The sequence below is a fragment of the Excalfactoria chinensis genome, chromosome 13, assembly GCF_039878825.1.
Source record: "Excalfactoria chinensis isolate bCotChi1 chromosome 13, bCotChi1.hap2, whole genome shotgun sequence".
Taxonomy (NCBI): domain Eukaryota; kingdom Metazoa; phylum Chordata; class Aves; order Galliformes; family Phasianidae; genus Excalfactoria; species Excalfactoria chinensis.
Window position 1 is genome coordinate 3,429,969 of NC_092837.1, and position 15,733 is coordinate 3,445,701.

At 39.8% G+C, this 15,733-nt stretch overlaps 1 protein-coding gene across 1 annotated transcript in view; it reads right to left on the bottom strand.

Moving 5' to 3' along the window:
• TRPC7 (transient receptor potential cation channel subfamily C member 7) overlaps positions 1–15,733 on the bottom strand; it is a 64,785-nt gene that overhangs the window by 41,076 nt on the left and 7,976 nt on the right. The window lies entirely within an intron of this gene.

Here is a 15,733-nt window from a genome sequence, read left to right on the forward strand (position 1 = left end):
AATTTACATTTATGGGAAAAGAGAGGGTATGTGGCTGACCTGAGAGATTGCTAGAAGAGCAATTTCACCACCTTAAATTGTGATTGGTTTTCACATGCTGGCACTTAAAATGAGGAAAATGCCACCATCTGAGTAAATGAAGTAAAGAAGAACACGATTAATGCTACCATTAATATCCTAACAAAATAGTGATAAAGATTTCATGAAACAAATAGAAATAATAAGCATAAGATAAGCTCCTACTGTCTTGAGAGATCTTTCCAAATTAAGTTTAATGAGTTAATTAAATTCAGCAGCTTAACTAATTAAGCAAGAAGCCAAAAAAGAAGGTAGTTAAACCTGACTTTGATGAAATGATAAGAGTAACCAGGCTTTGTACTCTCATATTTTCTAAATTATTAATTCTAACATTTAAACATAGCAACATATTAGCCTTCCTTGTAAAGCAATATCTCAAATCACAGTGCAAACATTAGTTAATTAGACAGTACAGCACTGACTGAAAGATGGTGTTACGCTTAGAGGCCATCAAATTTCTTTGGAAGTGATAGGAGTTTTGCCCTTCAGAGCCAAGTTGCTTTTGACAATGAATATTTTCTTAAATAAGATGGTTTGACAATTTTGCTGTCGCTTTTGAGGCTCATCTGATGCCCTCTCACACATACACCTTGGTTATTATGCTGTCATATGGGTTGAAGTCTACTGTTTCCCAGGTCAGATCCAGGTAACACAACAGTAATGCACTGCCTCTTAAAACATACAACTGCTTGTTGAGAAAGCATCCACTTTATGGGTGTGCCACCAGTTTACTTTCTAAGGCTTGGAGTTTCATGCACGAAGATTTGGCACAAGAACTGGAATACACATTTACCCCTTAAGGAAGTGATGTAGGAAGTGTGGCTCCTGCCTGTGCTTTGGGCTCCCCAGCTTGAGGTCTTTAGGAAAGCAAGATCAAAGACAGCTCTCAAAGTTATCAGTTGCATGTAGCCCAAAGGTGCTTCAGGGCCAGGATGAGATGCTTGCAGAAAGTGAAAGATAGCATTTCTGATGCGTGTTTGTGAGATCAGAGCTGGGGATGTATTTTACTGATAAGACCTTCTGGGAGGAGGAACTCTTAGGGTTACATCCTGCTATTTGCTCCAAATGCTGAAGGCTGCTGGGTTTCCCATTTCCATTTTGAGCACTGCAAACATTCACTGTTTCAATTGTGTTGCTCATAAACAAGTCAGCAAGAACTTCCAGCCTGCATTAAAAGGGACACAACATAACCACAAGCAGGTATTTACCTCTGGTAGAGCAGGAGCGTGCCCCATAGAAGAAACAGGGACACCAAGCCTTCTATAAAAGGGCCAAATTAGGACACAAACATATAAAAGGTCTTTAAGGTCAGGCAGAAAATGACTGCACATTTGCATTTAAATTGAGCACCAAAGTATTTTGTGGAGACAGGGTTTGTGGAATGAATGCTACCAAACATAGTGTGAATTGGTGTCAGAAATAAAAGATTGTACTATAAGGATTCAGAGTGCTCCTCTCTAATCAGTCTTGTGCTTTAATCTTCACCGTCCCAAGGAGTTCTCTGTAGTAAAACACATTGGGAGCACAGATGCCCAAAAGCAAACCTCAGCTTGGAGTAACTGCAGGAGCTGTGAAGGACAGCAAATACAAACCTGAAAAGGGGTGTAGGCTGGGAGTGAAGTGCAAAAGTGGCCCCAGGTAATGGAGACACTGAATTAGCCCAGCAGGTTTGAAGGAAACAAGAGCGAGGACTTAAACTGTAATAACGTTCCCTATTTGTACACCGTTTACAAAGTTCACAAGCTTACCTCCTAGCCAGCATATTTTAGGTAATTCTTACCACCATTTCCACATCATCTGAACAACTACTATGTATTAGCTCTCATTTTTCTTCTTCTACTTCCTTTAAGGAAAGCAGTTTACTTAGCAACTAGAAAAGAGCTTCTGAAGCAACTGTAAATGGCAGGCTCCTAGCTGGCACACTCCATCACCACCCAGCTTTATTCACATCCCCTGCAGACCCAGTGCTGCTTCTGATTCTGTACACTTGCACAAACCAAGGATGATTTTTCTGTTCAAAATCATTTTACTCCAATTATAAGTGCACATGAGAAGCAGCAGGATCTAACCATGATACAGGATGCGTAAAGAATGAAATAATAAAAATACATTCCAATCGATATGCATCTGTGCTGAAAAGCAGCTCCCTGCTCTCAGGAGGCATTTCTCACACATAAGGCAAACCTCAGGGATTGCTCATAGTGCTTCAACCTAGATTCCTCTTCCAAAATCATTTATCATTTTGTGCTGGTTTCCTTGATGTTCACAGTCGGCACAGAAAATCCTGCTCTGTTTGCTAATGAGAACACACACAGCACTCAGCGATTCTCCTACATCAGTGCATCGCCCTTTGCAATTTTACAATGCCCTTTTTTTTTTTTTAAGCTAGAATATAAGAACTAAATATCAGCTATTTCCTGCTTCTCCTGACACCGTTGTGCATGTGGAGTTAATGTCTGATTTTGCTGCTTTGAAAGGCTGATGGTACTTGTCATTCACTGCAATTTCTCTGAGTACCCTATTATTATCTGTTGATTATGTTCTAAGTGAACTCTGTCATATCTCTGCATCTGTTCCAAACCACTCAGATTTCTTCAGAAGAGGGCTCTTTCAGGTCAAAGGGATATAACCTAAGTTGAAGTTGAGAAGAGATGTGAAACATGAAGTAATAGCAGTCATCTCTCTCGATCAGTTAACAAACACAACCCAAAACAAACAAAACCATCCAACAACTATTTCACAGAGCCCTCAGAGTTGGAAGGAACATTTAAAGGCCATCTAGTCCAACCCCCCTGTAAAAAGAGACACCCACAGCCAGATCACATTGCTAAGAGTCTGGTCCAGCCTGGGCCTGGATGTCTCCAAGGATGGGGCATCCACCCCATCTCCATGCAACCTGTTCCAGACTTTAACCATGTCAGGCATTGGAAAGGAACTTCTTTATCCAGACACACTGACCTCTAAATGTCAGCTCTGCAGGTGTGTTTCCAGTAGCTTGAATCAGTGATCCTTATGGGTTCCTCCTAAATTGAGATATTCTATGATTCTGTAATTTTGGGCATCTGGCATGAAGTGAGATGGTCTGAGATGTGCTGAACTCCCCAAGTACAGGCAAGCCTTCACCACACACTGAAGTAGGAAGTAGTGCCAGTGGTTCAGGAGGAAGAAGATGAAACCACTTGGCATTCATCCTCCATCTCAAGATTACTGCTGACTCTGCCTTTCCAGTCCCAGGCTCAGGAGAATGCTGTAGGTTTAAGTTCTGCTGAGACTGATGAAATACTTCTAAGCAATGTGCTGAAGTTTACATTTAATTATTATTATAATATATATTTTTTGCCTGGTTGTTGTAGATAATTCACAACACAGTGGGCCACAGACCCACACAAGAGCAAATGACACACAAATACAAAACAACCTACACAATTGCAGTATTCAAGAAAGCCACTCCATCTATTCCATTTAGGGCATTTAATTAAATTCACTCTGATAATTACTTCCAAATAACACACATCAAGAGCAAAACAGGAAGCACAACCCATCAGTGGATTTTCCAGGTAGAGATAATTCCCAGATTCCTAGCCCTTAGTACTATCTTATTCTTTTAGTACCTAACAAAATCTAGGCATTATTTAACTAGTCTGGGCATTAGGAAAGAGAACATCACAGTTGAGTCTCCCCTCAGATATACATCTACATATCTTGATAAGAATGATTTCTTCTACCACCTTTTTCAATTAAAAAGCACAACCTAATGTTGTTTGCCAATATATGCATTTCCCTGCCAAATAAAAGTCAAATAGGAAAAAGAGAAGCAGACAGGATAACTAAAATGACTATCTGTAATGCAATGGAAACCACAACAGTAACAGCAGTGCAGCAAAGCCCCAGGCTCCTGCAAGCAAGGAGCTACTCAAATACAACAGCACAGAAATAAAGAAAAGAAGCTGCTTACCTTCAGAAGGTCTGAAGCATTCAGGGACCTTAAAAGACTGACCCCTGCCACCACTGCCAACCTTTGAATAAGGTCTGGGAGAGGGCAGATATTGGCTCCACCCCTTCTGGGCACTCATCTGCATTGCATACACCTGAGTTTGGCCCTGCCTTTCCACCAGGTGCTCCATCACTGCTTCAAGCCATGACTTGCATTTCTGCTACAGTATATTATTGTATTTAAAGCTCTGTCCTTCAAATGTTACCTATCCTGTAAGTCTGTCCCACTGCAATGCAAGGGTTTCCACACAAGCCCAAGACTTCTAGAACTCATGGCCATTTGTATCCCCCACCCACGACTGGGACTATCATGGTGCCATTAAACATCTGTATGTTTCCAGTGCAACCACAGGTTAACTGCATGGCACACGCTTGCTACATCCAACCTCTCTTTCGTGTGCAATGCAGGAGCTGTGTATTTGGCAGTAAATCTGGTGTTTCTGCCTAGCTTTAAATGTGCTGTGTTCTTAGTGTCTCCTTGAAGCTCTTGGCTCTCTCCATTTAGTTTATGTCACGTGTGCACATATATCATGGAGAGAAATGTTGCATTGCTTGGATTAGCATTTGCAGGAGCAGCAGAAAGAGAATAAAATGCAGAAGTAAATCTGTGAAAACCAGCAGAAAATGCCCCCAGATAACAATGCATGTAGAAAGAAAAAGGCAAAAGAAAGGAGAGGGGAAGCCAATAATATTACATACTAAATTTGAATCGCACTTTTTAAATAACAATCACGTCAAGCAGACAAAGTGCTTGGAAATATTTACTAATTAGATTTCACATGAAAAATGCAAAAGCCAGCTAAGAAGCTGTTGGACCTATTTCCTTCTGGGTATTTACACAGCCTGTGGACAGCCATATGCTTCAGAAGGAAAAAGCACAAGGTCTGTGGGAGGGAAGGAAACAAGAGGAGATGCTAAGAAGGGCCCTAACACTGCTCTTGTCGCCACAGTCACATCCCAGGGGCACTGAACCCATTCCCCAGAGCTCTGCTGACTGTGCACATAAGTGCTGGTATCTGACTACAGCTGAGTACATTGCTATTCTTTCCAGGCTAAATGCCTGTATGTATAGATGATGCCAAGTCTCTACAGTTAGTTTTACGGACAGCACAACATCTAGTTGGTTTATGCTCTTGTGCTTTCTAAATGGCAGCACATCAGCAATTTTTTTAGGAGCTTTGTTTCGTATCCAGTGGGCACATCTCTGAAAATGAAGCTAAGTGCTCATTTAAAGCATTTCACTCCTCAGGTATGTGTTGTTAAGAGCGTCTGGAGGTAACAACAGATGCCACTTGTTCATTTTGCAGTGAGCCAGACCTTGACTTCTTCACCCCCAAAGAGCAGAATATAATAAACAAGCTGTTCAAATGTAAGTTTGACATTTCAAAAATGTTTCTGTGTTGTTTTCCAAACACTTTGGTCCTTTCTAAATGGAGCAGAGAAAAGCATGGCACCTGCCTGCTTCCTGCAGTGGGGAGCTGCAGAGGGGCTATGACTCCAGGCTAAGGGTGCTTGTTAAGTCCTGTAAGGGAGTGTCGGGAGACAACAAGGGATGTGTGCTACAAAAGAGCCCAAGGGCAAAGCAGAAAGTGATGTGCTCACAGTTAGTTTTGGCCAGAGAAGACCAGAAAAAAACAGTATGCTTTGAGTGTGGAGCAGAAATCGTGTGGCTTCCAATAAGCCATGAAAATATCATCCCTTGCATCACGGCAGGAATTTCAATGGCAGCTGCACTGAATGATTTATTGTAGGAAGGGCTTTTTTGTACCCTTTTCTCCTCTCTAGGTCAGACTTTCTGGCTGGAATTCATCTCTTCACATGCACTGCAGAGGCTGATCTCTGAGGCAACATCTCTCTTCAGTGATGGGGTGGAGCTGTATGAAACCAACCCTGGTTCTGCGGTTCACCTTGGGGCTGTTCCCCAGCAGATACAAGGACACATTAAAGAAGTTAGCTGGGATGGTGTTAAGGGTTCAGGTGTTAAGGGTTTCCAGTGTGGAGTGGGGAAATCTCTTAAAATTTATAACTCTGCTTTTCTAGTATTTTCGCAGGTCTGGTGGTATGAGTAACCTCCTGCAGTAGTATATCATTAATGGTAGGGCAGATGGAATCTAACGTTTATTATATTGAGCAGAATGCTGTTTCTTTTTTCTTTCTTTTTTTCTCCCCTCAGTAAAAACCTCATTGTGCACTATAATTTATATCCATTACCAGTTCTTATTACTGAATGCAGAGTAAAGCTTATTATTGAAAGTGATAAACAGAAGAAAAAGATCCAATAAGGTGGTTTATCACTGAAAATTCCAAGGATTTTTGAGTGGGTACAGTCAAAAGCAGAAATGAACCCATTTTCCTTCTACTGTTTTTCCTCTCTCTCTGTTACGTGTCTACCAGCAACTAATTTGGGGAAATTGTTTTAGTGATAAACACAGCTTCTGTAGGATAAAAAACAACAGATCAGTTCTGCATGCTCTTCCCACCAATAAAAACATTGGAAGATGCAAAACATTTCATTTTTATATTTTCTTTAAAGCCTCTTCTCATGCAGTTCTTAATGCTCATTTTCTACCATTTGCCATGGCAAAATGTCTTACGAGGGGAAGTACCTACAAGAATCTATTCACATAATGTTAGGGAAAAAGCCATGTTTTGAGACTGAAGGCCATTCCCAAGTCATTAGCCCAAATTCACGTTTCCTAGATTAAAAGACTTTAAAATCTGTCCCCTCTACCATTTTTTAAAGCACTTTGTTTTTTCAATATATATATATTTTAGTTTAAATTTAAAATAAGTTTCACATACACCAAAATTCGTGTATCTCTTGACTTACTGAAAGTTTTCCCCCTGATATGATTTAGCAGAGGGTTGTTAGAGTTAGGGTACTATGGTTAGGCTGAGGTTGGACTTGATGAACTTTGAGGTCTTTTCCAACCTGAGTAATTCTGTGATTCTATGATGATTCTATGAATAGGAATCAAAGAAGTCGCCTGAAGAGCACCTCCAGCTTCTGCACTCCTCTCCCACAATGTCACCCTCTTTCTGACAAGCACTGTCATTGGGCACCTCTGTAGTGCATGTGAGCACAGAAAAAAATCAGTGTTATTCAGTGGAGAACAAAAGTCTTACTCCATCTCTCTGAAGATATTCAAATGCACTTAGAGCAGAAATGATGTTGGTTGGCAATGTTTGATTGTGGATTTTTTTTTATTTTTTTAAATCAGAGTATTTAAAATCTCAAGGCTGGCATAGAAGCTTTTCAGCGTAATATGGCATTTTAATGCTTGATATCTTTCTCTTTCATATAACCTCAGCTGGTTTTCAAACACACATCACAAGTAAGCCACATGCTTTTAATTGCTCAACTAATTAAAAGGTGGTTTTTACCTTACTGCAGATTTTCTCAGGCTCGTTTGAATGCTTATGCTGAAACACCTGTTTCCAGAAGATAAACTATAGAGTCCCTGGATGTCACATAAACAGGACAGGCTGTACAGAGGCATTAAGCAAATGCTTTGGCATGCAAAGTGCAGGTAATACTTGCATTAGCAAAAGAGAGGGTTTGTTTCCCCGTGTCCTGTCATCAACAGCTTCTCTTTATAAAATACAAAGTACACATTTCAGGATAATACTCTGCTAATGCTCATGAAATGACACACTTAGCAATGAGTAATTTTCACGCTACGCTGGTGTAAAATTCTCTGCAACAAATTATATTCCAGGCAATTGGCATTTTTGATCACATAAATGCTCGAAACAATAGACACTGAAGTACCTATCGCCAGTTCATGCTAATGTAAAATTATTTGTATATCATTCCTGTTTATCCACAATCTAGTGGATAGTCTGCTTAGATGCAGTAGGGACGGGTTCATTATAATTATCTACAATAACAACAATTACAAACACAACGAGGGATAAACTAAATCACTTCCCATCTGCATCCACTTTGATATTGGACTTGAAATCCTCAGAATGCATTACTTGGTTTGCATTCATTAATATGATATGAATTCCCTACAGTGCCTTGGATAAATGTACCTGACTTTATTCTCCCATCTGCAGATCTAATATTATTATTCCATTCAGAACGATAGTCCTAATTATGCTCATTTGTAGTTTCAGTAGATATCCTTGCCCAACGTGAATAATAAGCAGCAGTCTTTGGAAACCAGTTATCTTGCTCATAACAAATTGCTTGGCTCCTAACTATTCCCTAAAAACTGATGCTGGTATGAACTGAAAGCTTGGGCATTTGATGTTTCTAATTAAACACAAAGCTTACCAATATTGTGTTACTCTGATAGTGCAATTGTGATAGCATCATTTTCCATCTGTTTGCCTCACTAATAATTTGATTTCGTCTTTCTGAAAAATGTCTTCATCTTTGGTGCTCCAGAGCATTCCCTCTTGGTAGCATTTAGTGCTTGGGGGTGAAGGGGGAGAAAGAGGGTAATTGTATTACTGTGTAATTTTAGACCTATAACTGCTCTGAAAAAACAAACAACAACAAAAAACCCTCTCTAAAATGATTGCTAGTAAGGGCACACTCAAAGGCACACCAACTCTGCACTTGTTGCAGGAGGATCCAGTGACTGGCATGGGAAGAACCAACACATATCTCCTCTCCTTTAGCAGCAGCCACTACTGGTGGCAGGAGCCCTGCTGCCGTTTCCACCGATAGACGCACCGAGTTGGAACACCAAGACTCATTTTGCCTTGCACGCTCAGTGGGTAAGTAAGGAAAACACTCTGTCACTGTTAACTAAACTCAGGCAACTGGCCAAATTATTCCCCCTATTTATCACAGTGCTACTAGCAGCTGGCAGCAGCAAAGCCGGCAGACAACACGAGCTGCTCCTCTACGAAGACAGCAGGGACACAGCTGAGCACAAATGAGAATTCCTCAGCAGCCAGGAGTGGAGAGGCAAAAACACATTGCTGTGGGATAGTCCAGGCTGTTGGTAAACTTTGTGGCAGAGCATGAATCCTACTGACCAAAACAGCGGCTGATGGATTAGATTTCTCTGGTGGATCTCTTCATCTGAGATACAACAGATTATTTCTCTTTCATACAAAGTGAGGAGCCTATAAGCAGTGCTCAGGCTCAGATCAGACCCACTGGTTTCACTTTACATAGTTCTTTTAAGAGTGGGAATGAAATCATGGTTTCAGTGAATCCCAACAGGATGTGATGGTTAAAGGAGCTGTGATTTTACCAATTTCTGGAGTTTTTCTTCCACAACGAAGCTATTAGAAAATATGAAATTAATAATTGTGGAAGGCTGAAGTCTTTATATGTAATTAAACTTTGAAATTATTTCTAAATTATTTGTTGCCTGATGTCAAAACTTCTCACATTCCTCATCAACCCCTTCCAAGATATATTATGCTTCACGCTGACTATGAAAAATTCAGAGATGGTCTGTATCAAAAGTAAGAGACTCTTGTATTCATTACCAAAAATTTTAGTTTTATAAAGAATGAAAAGGAGATTACTCATCTCTAAAGCTCTTTTTTCTGAATATATTAAAAAACACACAAAATTATGCTATACGAGGTACTTTGCATTCAAATATATTTCCTAACAACAGTGTCTCAGTAAAATTACGCAACGCAGGACTAGATATGTCCTCCAAACAGGTGGGTTTTTTTTGAAGGAGACAAAATGAAAATATTCGGGTTTCTTACACTGACACATCTCTGATTAGAGCCATTGAATCCTTTTTCCCACCCACTCTTCCAATACACTCAAGAGCTTCTTCCTCTGGGACAGCGATCAGAACATTTCCCTGCAGAAAGTATTCTGTTGACTTTTAAAGATTTCTCTTTCTGTTTCACGAACATCAGCTGGCAGATTTAGCAATAATGTCACTCAATCACCCCAAAAGTAGGCTAAACGTCCTCATAAGCAGTGACCAGGATCCAATTTTCTGCAGTTGCACACTGAGTTGTGCTGTCAGTAGAGTTACAGCTTTCATGAATAATGGTCTTACTTTTTCCAGGTGCGGATGAGGGTTGTAGATGGCTGAGTTATACCCTTCACTGTGAATCACAGCATCTGCTACTCTGCTTTACAGTGAGTAGGCACAGACAGGTGCTAACATACCTTCACGTTCACACATGCAGGTATATTTTTGAAGACGGCTCCAAGCATCACAGCTTTGGCACTGGCCAAACCCATTCTGAAAAGCTTTGGAGATTTTCTTCTCATGCAACGTTTTAAAACCATTTTGCTTGGGCAGTGTGCCAGGAAGAAAATGATTTAATCACAGAACAGGCATAGAGAAAGCACTCACAAGAACAGCTCCCCAGATACGGAACATTCTTCTTAATTTATAAAAATATAAATGGAACCATAGAGGAGAGGTCAGAAGGATTCTCTATATACATCTATATATTTTCAACAGCTCCTGCTACAAACCAATGCAAAATGTGGCTAATCAGTTTAGCTCTCAAGAAAAATCCAATGTACAATCTAATATGTATGGATTTGTCGTTGAAAAAGAACAGCACAGAGAATGAGATCCTCACGTGCAGAGTCCCATTCTGTGAGCAAAACGCAAATTTCACTATGAGGCTTAAACGTATTTTCCTTCTCCCAGGTTATTTCCACCATCACTCCTTATTTGCTCTCTTATTTTAATATTCAATTTCATCCAGTAAATTAAAATTTTAATAACAGGAGCTTGTTTTCCTGCTTGATTTCTTCCTGTATCGTGAGCTGGGTAATTGGTTGTACCTGCTTATGTATTTGCAAACTGTAGAGAACTTTAAAAAAGAACCAAATATTTTAAGTGCACGTTTTCAAGGCAGTGTGGATAAATGGATTTAGGTAAGAGTGAAAAGAAAAAGGAAGACAGTTCTTTTCTTAAGTTAAAAAAATACCAAATCGCATCCTTCTCTAAGAGCAAATAATGTTCTCATTCCAGAATGACCTGGAAATGTTTATATCCAACACAAAACAAAAAGGGTTATATGTTACTATTGTACCATTAGAAATAGCAGCTGTCATCACATCTACAGGAGTGTACAGCTCTTTTGCCTTGTGCACTGAAGGTACAGATGCATTTAGATTGTATGTTTTTTATCTTTTGCAGGGGTTATACTTGTTTGGGTAAAGATTCACAACTTGAGTTAATCCTTTTGACACTGCGTACCAAGATGGCCTGAAAGGCAGCAAGGATTTCGCTTGGAGTAGCCAAAGATATTGACGTACTATAGAGCCAATAGGAGAAACAGATGACAAGCTAATTAGAACCCAGATTACAGAGTAAGAAGCATCAGAAAGGGATGTTCTGGCCCAATCACATCAAAGGGCAGAGTCATCAAGCATTAATTTGAGATAAAGCTGAGTAAACTGCTGGCCTGCTCTCTCAATTGGGAATTTAGCAATGACACAAGAGACAGTAGAGGAAAGGGATGCAAGGAGAGGTGGTTTTCTCTCCCAAGCAGGGCTTTTTGGAGCAGTTGTCCGAGAACCCACAGGAGGAGCAGTTTCTTTGCAGCTGTGCACAGACACGGTGTAAAAAAGACATGATTTGGAAGTAGTGTCCATTAATATATTCAAAAGATTTTATGATGGAGGTGCTTGATTTTCAAAATAGGAACTGGGCAAGACTAATGGTATTTGTGAAGGAGAACAGAAAAGCAGAAGTAAAAAGGAGTGAGTATATTCCTTGTAATGGAGACTTTAGAAGTTCTCTCTGTCTTTTCTTCCTAAAACTCAGCAAAGTGAAACAGCAAAGATAACAAGGCAGCATATGTGAAAATCTGTCTTTTTTACAGGAGCAAATCCTCTCTGGATGAAAGAAAAAGAACAAAAAAGCTGGAAAATTAAACAAAAAATTGGAAGACCAGATAAAAACGTTAAGGCATCAGTAAGCACCTTGCCAAAATAATAAATATCACTAATAGAAGGTGTCAGAAGGAAGATGCATAAAAAGTGTCAGAAGTAAGATGCACGCCAGAGAGAATATTGAATCAGGGGATTATGGAGGGATAAAAGGATCACTCATGGAAGAGCTGGTCAGAGTAGAAAAGAAGTGATTGATTTACAAGAGTGTTCATGAACGAGGAAGACTCCCACAACAGCATCTTTATTTTCATGGCAGATGAAACTTAGGGAATGCCTCCAGGCAATCCTGAGAGCAAAAATGCCAAAGAGATTCTTCTGTTTGGACAGAACTGCAGCTTCTCAGCAAGATGTAATCAGATACACCAGTGCGTATTATCTTGCAGCAGTGGTACTGTCACATCCTCAGCATAGAGTCTGGTCCAAATTCCACATTTGCAGGAATAAAGAAATACATAGGAATATTACAAGGTTATTTTTCTTACAGTGTTTAGGTCAAGCACATTCTATTAACAATCTAGGTAGAAAAAAAAAAGTGGTAAAGAGTTATGGGAGCAAAAGTTTCATTGCAGGAATGCCAGATCATCCCTAACCGATACATGCCATTACGTCTCCTGGGATGTTTTGCCATTCTTTTTGGTTCCCTGAGGGTTCAGGGCTTTGAGTCTCAGCTGTCTCACATTACTGCAGCCCCACTGAAATGACAAGCAGTTCCTAGCAGGCATATCTCTGTAGGCAGCTACACACTTGACTTGCTGCCACACAAGCCATCGCTCCCCATAAATAGGGCAGCAGCCAGGCACAGCCCATCAACCAGCTGAGCCCGGACATGTCACATACACACACAGACAGGATAAGGTCACTTTTGGATGTTGATATCTTTTAGAGAAAGCACTACAGTTGATCAAAAAGCATCAGCAAGAGATACAGAATCTAGAAACAAAATGTGCTATAGTAAATGAACAGAGCACATTGGTAGGATTCATAAGCAAAGAGTACACACCATATGTCTTTCAGGTGGTGGTTTTGATCACACCTTCAGAAATATTGTAGTCAACAGGAGCTGAGAACTTATTTGCCATATACAACTCATGAGATCTTTTCACAGCCTCGTTTGTGACTCTGTAATTAAATTTGTCTGGATTGGTAAATGGAATGAATTGGCTGATTGTCTTCACCACGAGGACATATCCTGATCTCAAAGCACGTCATGTGTTTTGTTTGCATCCAAACAGGCCTGGTATGGGTTGGGATCTCACCAGAAACAGGAGTGCTCCATCACAGCTTTAAAAGAGCAGAGCTACTGCTCAGTTTGCAGGATGTGAAGTGTTGCATTAAACCTGATGCTGCCATTAACTTGCAAGGTGCAAACATTTCTTCAGACTGTTTGCTAGAAAGATTATCTCCAAAAGGAGATAAGCGAGCACATGAAAATGATTCTACTGACTCTGCTATTAATATCTCAGTCTTAGAAGAGTCACCTGGCTGTCAAGAGCCAATATCTGTGAAGAAATCTGCATCCAGCTTCATGCCAAGGTGACATGAGGAAGATTGATTTCCCTGGGCTGAAAAGGAGAGCAGCCTTTACCAGCTGGATTCACAGGCAGTGACTTAATTGTGCGGACAAATCCTGCCTATGTTATTCACACTGGAATCTTACTTGCGTGAGCAAAACAAACAGAATTCACTGATTGAAGACAGAAGGATTATTTGCTTTATGACTCATGCTCAAGGTCTGCCAACTTTGAAAGAAATGGGAGTGCACATAGGTCTTTCAGTTTGAGTAAAAGCATGTCCTTCCCCTGCAGCTTCAGTTGCTTAACACCTCCTTTTATAGACAGCTGTGTTTAACACTCAGCTCTATTTAGAAGCTGTAATATCTTAGCAAAATATGAGATATACGCAACATATACAAATACTGGGAGGTATTCCGAAATTTCAAGAATCCTCATTGGATGACTTTCCTGCCTGCTTCAGTTTTAGGCTAACTGCCAGGTCATTTAGTGCACCCAAACTGCTAGTATTCTCAGCAGAAACAACCAGCACAGTAAGTTTTAATCTTATTTTGGGAGAGGGCAATATTCTGATTGAATCTACTCTTAATATTAAAGACCTATCGATCAGTCAGCAGAATTGCTGCCAAAGGTCAGCAGTGAGATCTAGCATATGGCCAGGCTTCCATTTTAACCTCAATAATACTCCTATGAATGGTGCGTTAGAGATTGAGGGCAGCAAGCAGCAGGTGAGAGGCACTGCATTTATATTTTAATTATCTCACGCTAAGAGTTTCTTCAGAGGTAGGTTATCTAGCCCTTAATTACTATTTCTTCACCTACATTATTAAAATCCTACTTGTGTCCTTCAGTTTCAAGGACTTTTTGTTCCTCTTGAAAACTGTATTGTTAAGACTGTGCATAATTACCTAATTCAAAATAATTCCAAGTGATAATTCTGTATAGTTGTGGAGCAGGGATGGCAATTACAGAACCTCCGCACTAAAAAGCAGGAAGTTGTGGGAAATCTTATTTTAAGATGCACACAAAAGAAGACCTCCGGAGCTCGTCTGATTTCATACATTTTTCATAATTTGTGGCCTTCTTAAATCCATCTCCAGCGAATGCATTCTTTTGTAGAAATAAATGCTCAAAATGTCACGTTCTGTGAAAAAAAGGCTCTGCTATATCCTGTGCCACATTGGTTATGTTAATTAGAATAAATATTTCTGAATACATACATAAATTTTATTTTTATCTACAGCAAAGTGCATCATAATCTTGAGATATTCCTTATTTCTAGAAATGGCAATATATTAAAAGAATATTAAAAATGTGAAGGAAACTACTGGGTCAGTTTAACTTCAGAGGTACCTCATTAATATATATAGGTGTGTTTTGCACAGAACCTTCTCACTGGAGAGCAAAATTGGAAAACATTCCTGAAAATACAATAAACTGGCAAACGTTTTCTAGTGATTTTCCTGTCTGGATTTATTCACATCCATTTGTCAGCCTGGGGAGATGGATGCTAACTATCATGAGACCATTCAGCATTGCATCTCGTTTGCTCCTGGAGGATTCATGTACCTGCCAATGCCAGTCTAGACCACGCTGGCAGCTCTATGAACAAAAGGAAGGCTTCTGGAAGATTTGCATTTCTTCACCAAGACTTTTATCAGAGCTGACAGGCATGCAATACTGAGACTGCTCACGCTCCGCACAAGGAGATGGTCCTCTGCTGAGAAGAAGATGGAACGTTAATGAGATATTAATGTTGTTAACTCTTTGAGTGAACCCACGTGGTTTCACACCAAAGTAACCCTTTGCAGTTGTCTCAGAAAACTCAATGAGATTTCTTCTAGGACAGATAAAAAAAAAAAACCTTTCTTTTAAACTGTTGTGTTCTTCCAATTCTGATTCACAAAGGAAACAAACAAACAAACAAACAAACAAACAAAAAACAAAAAAAACCAACTTTGTAAGATTTTGCCCTAATCTTATTGCCTAAAAGGTTCACGGTTTTGGTATTTTTCCCCTTGTTACTTACTACACTGTTTCAAAGGTAACAACCTAAGAACGTGCTTCTTGTCAGTTTTAGATTAGCGATCGTATAGCTGTAAGTCATGAAATGGATGCTTTAACACTTGAATAGTTTTCTAAATTAAAAATAATGGATTTCTGGCTACCCTAGTTTACTCACAATATATGCTTTATTACTCCAGTGTCATTGATTGTTATTGTAGCTGCACAATAGTTATAAGTCAGAAAACAGCTTAAAGTTGATGACTGAACCACTGAAAATGAGTTTTCTCAT